The sequence below is a fragment of the Mauremys mutica genome, chromosome 1 (genome assembly GCF_020497125.1).
Source record: "Mauremys mutica isolate MM-2020 ecotype Southern chromosome 1, ASM2049712v1, whole genome shotgun sequence".
Classification (NCBI taxonomy): domain Eukaryota; kingdom Metazoa; phylum Chordata; order Testudines; family Geoemydidae; genus Mauremys; species Mauremys mutica.
In genome coordinates, this window is record NC_059072.1 from 169,129,101 (window position 1) to 169,140,537 (window position 11,437).

The 11,437-nt window shown below is 45.1% G+C and overlaps 1 long non-coding RNA gene across 1 annotated transcript; it reads right to left on the bottom strand.

Annotated features, from left to right (window-relative positions):
- Positions 1-4,805: 4,805 nt before the first annotated feature.
- Positions 4,806-11,152, bottom strand: LOC123350154. Its single transcript, XR_006573719.1, has 3 exons — positions 11,094-11,152; positions 8,452-8,554; positions 4,806-6,273 (listed from the first exon to the last, which is right to left on the bottom strand). It is a non-coding gene; the product is annotated as an uncharacterized LOC123350154 (long non-coding RNA).
- Between the last annotated feature and the right edge of the window lie 285 nt (positions 11,153-11,437).

Genomic DNA, 11,437 nt, shown 5'->3' on the forward strand with positions numbered 1-11,437 from the left:
CTGGATGAAAGACACTTCATAAATGCAACACCATTAGCATACACTGTGATTCTGACACTGAGAACAATCTTCAGTAAGTATCTCCTGCCATAAGCAAAGCAACCATTTTAAAGTATCCCCAAGGTTTCCACTGCAATTCTGTTTGACCTTTACAGGCATCCTCTGCGAGGTAACTGATTTTGCTGGTCCCTTGAGTGGTTGCTTAAGAAAGGCATCACTGCAAAGTAATCTCTGTCAGTCTTCCAGATCTGCTACATTTCAAATATCAGCTCCTGAGCTGCTTAACCCTCAAATAACTGAGCTAGCCTGTGGGTGTGTTACAGTTGTAAATACACCCTATATTTCCCCTCTTGCTCACCACCTGGGGAAAAGCAGCCAGTCAGGACTGCAACAGGAGCCAGGTAGCACTCACTCTCACCTTCCCTCAAGGGGAAGAGGCATTTTTTTAGTAGGGGAGGAGGGAATAGGGGCACCTGCCACCAGGTTCACTAGAGGGCAGGAGGAAGCTGAAAGAACCCAGCACCTCAGGGCTGCTCAGCTCCCTCCCCAACCTGTGAAAAATGAGTAATTCTACTCTCCATTCCTCTCCCCCCGCCATCCCTGCAACATCTCACCTGGTAGGGAGGGGTGGGAGTGAAGAATTCCTTGCTATTGCCCAGCCTCTGTCCTGCCATATCAGGAAGGGACCCTAATGGAGCTGATTCCCTCAGGTCTGGGAGAAATGGGGTGGAGCTGGAAGGGCAGAGGTGTACTGAAGGGGAAGAGGCAGCTGTGGGGCTGGGGTGGGAGATAGAATTGATGTGGGGCTGAGAGGGCAAAGTTGGTGTGTGTGTGTGCGCATGATTACTTACTGGGATTGGGAATGGCCAGATGTGGGGCTAGTGAGGCAGTGAGTTTGGGAGTTTGATGAGAAGCTGGCAGCTGTGAGAGCTCCTGCAGCAGAGGCTGATGTGACCTACTGTACACATTTGTGAGAGCTGGTAAATCACCAAGGAGTGGGAGCGGGGGTATTCAACAATTGAAAGACAGGCCAAAAAAACACAATATAAACTAAAACAAAACAGAAAAAAACACCTCGTGATGAGCCAGGGTTCTGTATTGATGTGGTTTCAGTGGCCCACATACACACACAGCCTGTAGATGGTGATACAGTAGCCAGTGGTAGTTGCTGTTTTGAGTTGTGTTTCAGGCACTCACCTGCTTCTGGGTTTGGGAGTGGATTTTGCTCTCTAGGTCCAATATGCATCACTTGCATGGAGCCTCTGGCTTAATGTGTGTGAAATGAATTTCACCCAGTGAGAATAAATCTCTATAATAAAATGCACCCAGATCATCTCTCACACATCTGCGATTGAGGGGGAATCTGTGATGTTCCCCTCTGGTGTTATTTGGACTGGTGATCTGCTAGGTCACTCCAATCCTTGACTCTGGGAGCCAGCCTTACCCTGGTCTGCTGTGAGAACCCCCCACTCCGAGGCTGTTCACGCACAGCCTCTAACATGTAAACTGCTCCTTGGATTGTGCAACCAATGACACTAGCCAATATCTCCAGTCCCAGATGCAACCCTAGGAACCTCTGTCTTGTAGGGTCCAGTTATGCCCGCTGAATGCTGCAAGCTTATATGAGTTTGTCAATTTAACAAAGACATTGATATGGACCAGGCTTGTTATCCCAAGGGGAGTCTCTGACACACTTCAAACCAAACGCACTGCTTCAAGTAAAATAAACAAACAAATTTATTAACTACAAAAGATAGATTTTAAGTGACTATAAATCAAAGTGTAACAAGTCAGATTTGGTCAAATGAAATAAAAGCAAAACTCATTCTAAGCTGATCTTAACACTTTTAGTGCTCTTACAAACTTAGATGGTTCTCACCCCAGACTGGCAGGCTGCCCTTCAGCCATGCTTTCCCCATTGATCAGCACTTCAGCTGCTTGGTGGTGATGTCTGTAGATGTAGGTGGAAGAGAGAGGAAGAGCATGGCAAACGTCTCTCCCTTTTATAATGTTCTTTCTTCCCTCTTGGCTTTGTCCCTCGCTTCTGAGTCAGATGAGCATTACCTCGTTGTAGTCCCAAACTGACCAAGGGAATGTGGGTGACTAACTCAAAAGTCCAACAGATCCTTTGTTGCTGCCTAGTCCAGTGTCTTTTGTTCCTGTGAGGCAGGGCCAGGTTTGTCCCATACATACCCTGATGAGGTGTGAACTGCCTTTCTGTTCCTGGAGAGTTTTGCCTGGGCTTGTTTTAAGTCATTAGGACACATTTTCAGCCTCATAACTATTTACATGAAATTGCAACCTATAACATTACTATAACAACAATGCTCAGTGCATCGTGAGCCTTCCAAAAATACCCAACATGACAAACTTTGCATTGGATACCACACAATCATATTATAAGGATGAACACGGGGGTGCACACTGTTCCCCCGAGATACAGTGTCACAGAATCTTCAGTGCTGTCTATTTCAGAAGTGAAACAGCAAAGAAATACAGTCACTGTGCCAAGGTTATTCCCAGGGCTGGGGAACAAAGCCCAGGAGACAGCCTTCCAACACACACAAGGCAACTTTATTAACCTCTAACCAAGTCATGACTTCCATAACAGGGAACAGCCCCATCTTCGCCCACAGAGCATTGGACATCAAGGACTGAAGTTTCACACAATCCCATGGAGCTCCTCTCAATGGCTCTTCTCATGTGTGCAGCCCTTTCTTCTTCTTTCTTTCATACTTCATTGGTACTTGTCCCATATGTACCTCTTGGTGGTTTTGTCTCCCTATTGTGCAATCTCTCATGGTCCTGCTGCTGCCTCATGTTCCACCCCTGTACTGCTCCTGCTGCATCATCCCTCATGGTCTCGGTCTCCCCATTGCTGCCATCGTGCCCCCCTCGTGATCCCCTCACTGCACTGCTACACTGCACCATCCCAAGTCATCTTGTCCCTCCATTGCTGCCACCATGCCATCCCTTGTGCCCCCTCCCCCATTGCAGCTACCACATAATGCCTCATCCTGCCCCCACTATGCAGGCCCAATTGGTCCCACCCCACTGCTGTGGCTGCACCATCTTTTGTGATCCTTCTGCTGTCGCACCATCCCTCGTAGCACTTCCACCTCCTCCACCGACCACCTCTGCACAATCTCTCGCAGTCCCCCTGTGACACATATTGCAACTCAGTGCAGTACCTTGGGGGACCATATTGTCTTAAGTTTATGATTGTTTTGTGTATCGTGGTGGGCCAGGGATTGTCTGCAACTCCATGTGAGGGTTACTGCAGCTGCTTCAGGAACTAAAAAGTGTGTCTGTGAGAGAGAGAGATTACTACAGTCCCAGAGATTGTGAAAAGCTCCAGAGAAGTCCTATCCCTGCGGTGGGTTGCATATACTCATTTAGGGCAGTCCCAGAGTAGAGGCAAGAGACAAAGTAGAAATGGGCTATACTGGCTGAGTTTAAACACTCAGAGGTTTTATTTTGGTTCAGCAAATGGACAGGACCTTTAGTCCTGGGACGGGGGCGTGGAGAGGCAGCTCTCACAGAAGAGTTGGAAGGACTCGGCCTACCAGAGCCCCATAGAACTCCTGGGGGATTTCTGGTATGTTTAGTGCGCATGTAGGTTGGGGTGTGTGTATGTTTGTCTGTTTGTTTTTCTCGGCATGCTTTTATCCTAAATGAAGGTACTGTGCTGAGACGGGTCTGTGTGGTAATTTGTAACTGCTGGCCATACACTGTTCATAGCCCTCAGGGAGAAAGCAATGCCCTACAGATGCTGGCCTTTGGGCAGACTAGCTTGCTGGGGATATCACAGTGAACTACAGACAGGCAATTGCAGCTTAAAACCTCCATCTGGAGATTCCTTCCCAGAAAGAGGTACATTCCTTCCCAGAGCTAGATGGCCGAAACCTGACTGGGCATTACCGAGAGCCGGCCATGGAGGAGGTAGAAAGGTGTAGTTACCCTGAAACTGTGACACCTGCCATGGTGTGATCCCGGAAGGTCCTATTGCCTCCTGTTGTGCCATTCCTTGTGGTCCTTGCACTGCCTCCTGTGTGTGTTCCCTCACTGCCCTTAATTTCAGGAATCTCCCTGGTTTCACTTTGAAATCCATTGCCTCGGCATTAGAAATGCAGATAATGATGTCCACATTTGGGAATCCTCTGAGTTCAGTTCTCTGCAAATGCTGCTTTTGTGTAGAACCATTTTCACTGATCACCCTGAAACTCCAACATACCTTTCATGCCTGGCTTCATGTCAGTGGCTTGTGAAGTATGCCTTTAACTTGCTTGCAAGGACCTGAACTGGCTCCAATTGACTTCAATGAGAGCTAGATCAAGCCCTCGGCTGGCTTTTGAAATGGATCTTGGCTATATGAACTTCCTGTCGTAGAAGCAGTTTTGAAGTCTGCAGCTGAAGTCCATTACTAGTTGTGGGGAGGTCACAGTCTTGCTAGTTACAATGTGTTACATAGTTGTAGTCAAAGGATTCTCTATATTTTAGATAAAAAAAAGTTCCCTCAAATGAGAGGGGAATCAAAATAGCATAAAGCAACCTCTCAGGTTTCAGAGAGCTTTTATTTATTATACATAGTAGTGAGGTAAAGAATTAGGAATTTTATTGCTGTCATTACATCCTGTCAGGATGGATGTCTACCTAGAACAAAAAATCTCCCCCAGGTACCCTGAAATGTCCCTTCTTGACAAGCAGTGAATCCTAGGTAAAAGCTGGAATGGATTCTTTGGGGATTGTGTCTATTTTATCTCCACACACCCCCAATGCCTGTTGAGGGTCACGTAGGGAATCATTATAGGACATTACGCACTCAGTGAGACCTTCACTCGGCTAGTCATGATCTTTCTTCTAAACTTTTCTGACCCCTTTTCTCAGAACTTAAAATCAGACAGCTGCATTGATTGTATTTTACTTTGTATAATGGAAATATCCTCTCCCCCCTCTTCCTCCTTCCTATCTCCCAAAACCCAGTAACGTCATCCACTTTTTCATTGTTTTGTTCTTTCAGTTTATAAGCAAACAGTAAACACCCGCCCATTGTCCTGGGTGTATTTACAATACATCAATATACACAGTATGAAAATATAAATTCATTACTGTCAGAGGGTAAACATAAGCCCCCATGCTAACTTTATGATCTTCTCCAAGTGCCAAGGAGAAATGTTGGTCTTCACAGCATAGATGGAGGGATAACAAATTCTGGCTCTGGAAGACCAAGGGTGAGATAGCACTACACTTTGTATGCCAGGAAAAGGGATGAGAGGAATACAAAGGGGCTCTAACCCTGTTAGCCCAGGGTTCGAACTCAGGCTCAAGCCAAATCTTCCTTCTGTCTACATACAAATTGTACTGCCCCAGGATCCCAGAACCTCAGAAGGGTTGAGTTTGAGTCAAGCCAGCACCCAGGATTCGAGCCCTATTGCTTTGCAGTATAGATGGAGATCCACTGGACTCGTGCTCTGGGAGTCCACCACAAGTATTCCACAGTCCCCCAGGCCAGTGTTCTGTGGACAGTCAAGTTTTCCCACACTGCACAACAAACTAAGGGCTAGAACAACCATATTTTGGGAAGGCACTAAGAATTCTGGTATATGGGTGGCTGGGCCCACATAATGCAGTGTAGATGCTGAAAACTTCGCTATTATCTTTAACTCAAGCTGCTAACCCAACTGGAAAGCTGAGTTTCCCTGTCTTCAGTTCTATTTTAACCCCAGGTAACATGGGTTAGCTACCATGAGTTAAGAACATTTTTTTTTAGCAGTGAAAACATATCTTGCATATGTAGACAGCAATTGCACCCAGCTTCATTTTCCACTAGGCAATTCATCTATTTCTTCCTGTGAACATTTGATTGAGGATTATTGCTTTCTAAGGTTCTTGCTCCCACCAAGTATCTTTGTGTTCAGTTTCTTCTCCCAAGATGATTTAGGCTGCATTTTTCAAACCCAGATCTCATGTGGTTACTTCCTTGCCCATGCTTTTAATCTCTCCGGGTGCTTTTGTACTCCTCTCGGTTTAGTGTCAGCTGCAAAATTTCATTAATTTACAGTTTGCTCAGTGTCCTCGATCATTAATGAAGAGATTAAGATTCTGACACAGAGCGCCTCCCTTGCCACCTGCCTTTGCTGACACAGAGTACATTACTGCAGCAGCATGTAGAATGTCCATTGTTGCAAGGCAGCCCAGGCTCTCCTGAAGTTAGGCTTCTTTCATGGCAGCTCAGTGACTGCTGCCATCACCCCAATTCAGCAGTGAACATTACTAAAAACAAGACATTAAATTAAAAACTCCTGAAATGTACAGTTTAACTCCCTCTCCCACCAGCACAGACACATTTTCCAAGAAGGCACCAGGCTTTTGGTTTTTAATCTAGCCAGTGTTGCCAGATTCACAGCTTTGGAGACCAAACACTTCCATTCAGCCACAGAACAGCTGCCGCACAGGTCTCAGCAGTGCAAGCTTCTTCACAGCATCCCTCAGGGGCTGTCTGTCAGGCTTCAGAGAGGAATTCAGTTTTCATGGCCAAGTCCTTGGCCTCCTTATTGAGACTGCTGGTGTTGAAACCAATCTAGAGGAACATCCTCATACTCACATCTATCATCAGGGTTTGTTGTTAGCCCCTTAAAAATATATATATAATCAACAAGGATATGTGGGTGTAAACAGTCGAGGTACTTATTAAACCATCAACAGTTCTAAACAGAGTAAACCAGAGGTAAACCAAATTAATAGGAACACAGGTAAAGCAAGGACTCCCACAACAGGTGATATAAAGGTAAGTAAAGGACCCGCAGTATGCTGACTGTGACTGAGGGTAAGTTCCCTCCCCTAGGACAGGACCCAGGTAAGAAAATGGAGGATCAATGGACCACTACCATGTCTTGCAGAGCTGAGGCCCCTCACGACAACAGGACCACTCTGGACTCCGTCCAGGTAGGTGGAACCCACAGGTAAGGAGTGGACCTCAGGATCAGGCGATGACAGCTCTTCCCCAGTGATGACTCAGCTTGTACTCCCCCTGCGACGTCATGGGTGTGTGCTTGTCCTCAGTGAAAGAGTGGCAGCTGGTGACACACTCTCTGCATGCAAGTGAGAATTACTCTCCCGCAACCAGATGGAAGAGCACGGTTCTCAGCATACTCCTCTGAGGCAATCTAGAGAGCTGAGGTGTCTGCTGTGCTTTACAATGGTTGCAGCAGCAGCACCTCCAGACTCTGACACTCAGAAGGGCAGCCCCCTCCCTCTGCTGTGCTGGCCCTTATATGCCCTACTGTTACTGGGGAGATCACTGGTTTGCTTGGTTTCCCACCTTTTGGCAGAAAAGGCGGGACACTACACCTGAGGAGCGGGGAAGACCAGCAACCAAGATGGATTCCCAGTTGTTGTTTGGGCATTTCAAGATGGTGCGCCTATGATGTTAAGCACCAAAGTTTTCCCCTACACTAGGATATGTGTGCCAAGCAGTGTCAATTGTGGGATAATGTTCATCGTAGAAGAAAGCTAGTGGATACTGTGATCATACAGCAGAAAGTAACCATCTTTCCCTAAACATACTTGTATGGCCTCCATTACCACAGTATCTGAGCACTGAGTTAATCACTTGTTACAGTAACCAGTGCTATTGTATGTTACTTACACATATGTCTGGGTCAGGGGCAGCTCTATGTATTTTGCCGCCCCAAGCATGGCAGTCAGGCAGCTTTCAGCGGCGCGCCTGTGGGAGGTCCGCCGGTCCCGCGGCTTCGGTGTACCCACCGCCGAATTGCTGCCGAAACCACGGGACCGGCGGACCTCCCACAGGCAAACCACCGAAGGTAGCCTGACTGCTGCCCTCACAGCGACTGGCAGGCCGCCCCCCGTGGCTTACCGCCCCAGGCACGCGCTTGGTGCGCTGGTGCCTGGAGCCTTCCCTGGTCTGGGTAGAACACACCTACTGGCCTGCTGAATGAATCAGGTTTCAATGGACTATTAATAAATGATAGCAGCACAAGAACTACAGTAGAGGTTTTTCAGCTTTGTTCAGGATCAATGTGGGTAAAACCTGCAGGAAATAAGGCTGGCGCCTTTGATCTGCAGTAGTTGAAAGCAGTTCTTGCTTGGGTTTAGAGTCCATCGGGAACAAGGGCAAAAAGCTATAACAAAAAAAAGGGGGGACGGGGGAGGGAGGGGAAGCTTTACTTTTTAAGTTTGTATCAATAGGAGTTCACCCAATTTTCAGCTTTTTTACTATCATATATTACAGGGGGAAAACAAGCATTCACTACCAGATAAGATCACCAATGCATAACACAGGCTACAGCGCTTTGTACCATGACACACAGTAAGTCAAGTTATGAAAAGAAGAAAATGTGCTGCGGTTTCTCAACTGTGTTCTTTCCGAAGCAAATAGGGAGATATCTGGGGGCAATTCAAAAGGCAGTACCGTGTTGCAGGACCAACCTTTTGTTTGGATGGTGTTCCTCTGGAGAAAAACCAAAGCACTGTCATGCTGCAGACTCCTGAATGTCAATATGGCTTGGTGGTTGGCTCTCTGAGTGGTAACCTAGTCCAAAAGATTTGCAAATAACCATAAAATAGATGTTGTTCAGAATACTCAAAAATACTTCTAACGCCTTTCAGTACTCAGGCAACTCAACCTGCCTTCTAAGCCTCTGAAGGAAGGGACTGGGGTAATCAAATCTTTAATACCTTCAGGAGACACTGAACAATGAATATTTGGGTTCAGATCAATCTATTATCTGAATTCAACTTTAATACCGTAGGATGAAGAGAAGGGCTGGGTGAGATCCAAGAGAAATGCAAGTAAAATAGGAGATAAGGAAAAGAACAATGAGTAAAATGCTGTACTGTAATCTTCTTCCTCCCCTCCATCACATCTCTGGCATATGGCAAGCTCTGCAGATTGCTCACCAGCTCCTCCCCTAACTGAATGCAGCATATCTCACATTTTTTCCAACTTGTATTTTGTGTTACTTTCTCCCTAGCTACCCAGAATATGGTGAATGAAATGATCCAATATTGCTCATATTAAAAATCTATGGGAGTTTTGTCACTGACTTCAGTGAGACCAGCATGTTACTTTCAGACTGTGTTATATGCGCAAGGTTTGGTTCTTGGGTCTGCTGTGACACTTCTGTACCAATTCAACATGGAGCTGTAAAGCCAACAGATCTGGCCAATTGAATATCCAGATGCTATAGAGCCAGTACAACAGCTATATTGCCACCCTTTCACCACCTCACCTCCCTCCATGTAGAAGGCATGGCTGGGGGAAATAGGCTATACTCTGGCAATTGCTGAAACAGCCTGTTGGAGGTATTGGCAGCCAGGCATAATTTAGAGCAGCCCTCAGGATAGCCTCAGGACTGCTCTAACTTTATGCTGAGGGCCAAAACTATTCCTAGCTGTCCCTAGAGGAGTTGCAAAGCTGCCATCAAGCCTCCTTTTGCCCCTCCCCCTAGTTCTGTGCTCAGCACAGCTGTGACCCAAAATTAGTCCATGGCATAATGCCATGAAAATGAACACCAGTACTTGCTTAGTGGTCAGCCTCATTGTATCTTATCAGTTGCCAGGCTATATATAGTATCAAAGGACACAATTATGGTAGCATCATGTTCAGTGATAATGTGTCGAGATTAAGTTTGTGAGGAAAATATCCGGTATAGTAATTGATGGGCTATTTGAGAACCCACTGAGCCAACTGCTCTTTCATGCATGTTTAGTGTAAAGAAAGGGATTGTCTCTTATCAGGCTTCACTCTATCCTGGAAGATAATTGATACTGAATTAAGATGAAGCAAATGTCTGTTTAATGCTTTTCCTTGCTAACTGGGAATTTAAAGTCTGGATTTGGGTAACCTTTTCATACAGATAATGAAACATATCTTTCTAATATATATTAGTGTGATTTTGCTTTGAAAGGTGACTGTAAAATGTGTTTCACTGATTACTAATTCAAGCAGCATATTTTCATTCTAAAAAATCAGTGTCAATAATAAACATTCTGCAGCCCAACAAGGCTTGCAGAAACACCTGTGTAACCTTAGCATCATCAGTGAGGTTGCACTTGCAAACATGCAATTGATAGAAACAATCAACCATTCTCATGATGAGGCACAAAAAAGTAGAGGCCCCAATTTACTCTCCTAGTTGGTTTGGCTTTGTGGAGTTAATAGGATTAAACAAACGTGAACGGTTACTTTGCCTCTGCAGGCAGAAGGCATGATTCCCTATATGCACATGGACTAGATGTGTGAAGTTAAGGGGGGCTTTTTTACATTGTCACTTTTCAAAGCAAAGCTGTACTGCAAAGTTGAACAGAAAAGGAACATTGTGGCTAATCTTTGTTGTTGTTTTTTTAATAAACCTACTCTGAGTGAGATTATGGATGTAACCAGTAAGTAAACTGTCATTTTAAAATTCTCTCTCTTTTTGCAGTTAAGAATAGGTAACTGAATTGCAGGAAAATTTAATTGAGCAGACATTCAAATACACACACATAATGGCATTTAACTGTGTCTATTCCCCACTTTGAACTTTAGCGTCCACAAGATGGGGACCTGCATGGACTCCTCTAAACTAAATTCTAGTTTAGATCTGGTACACTGCCACCAGCTAGAAGTTCCAGTGTCTAGCACACTCCCTGTTCCCCCAAGCTTTCCCTGGGGAACACAGATCCAAACTCCTTGAATCTCAACACAAAGGGAAATAAACCATTCCCCCCACCTTCTTCCCTCCTCCCCTAGTCGTTGGGAGAGATACCTTGATTCAAACTCCTTGAATCAAACAAAGAGGGATTCCCTCTCCCCCCTCCCTTTCCCTGAGATTCCAAACAAGGGAAGAAATCAATTAGGTTCTAAAAAAGAAAAGATTTTATTAAAAGAAAAAAAGTACACTATCTCTGTAACACCAGGGTGGAAAATATACAGGGTCTAGCTTATAAACCTGGAGAGACTTCCCCCCCCCCCCTTTCTCAGAATAATCAAAGTAACAGCAAACAGAAATAAAGATATTTCTCCAGCAAACACACAATTGCAAATGTAAAAATTAATTATAAGACTAATCCGCCTTTCTAATACTCACAATACTGAATAGTAGAAAATACTTCAGGAAAACTTGGAGAGTCTGGAAATATGTCTGGCCTCTCTTAGATCCAAAGAGAGAACAAAGACTCCAACAAAGAACACAGACAAAGACTTCCCTCCACAGAGATTTGAAATTATCTTGTCCCTTGATTGGTCCTCTGGTCAGGTGTTCGTCAGGTTACTGAGCTTGTTAACCCTTTACAGATAAAAGAGACCTTAACCCTTAACTATCTGTTTATGAAAAACTGATAGCACTATTTTCAAGTTATGTCCAATGCAGGATCATTTTCAGATTAAAGATAGGCAAAATGATTCAGACTCAAATAAAAATTAACTATAATT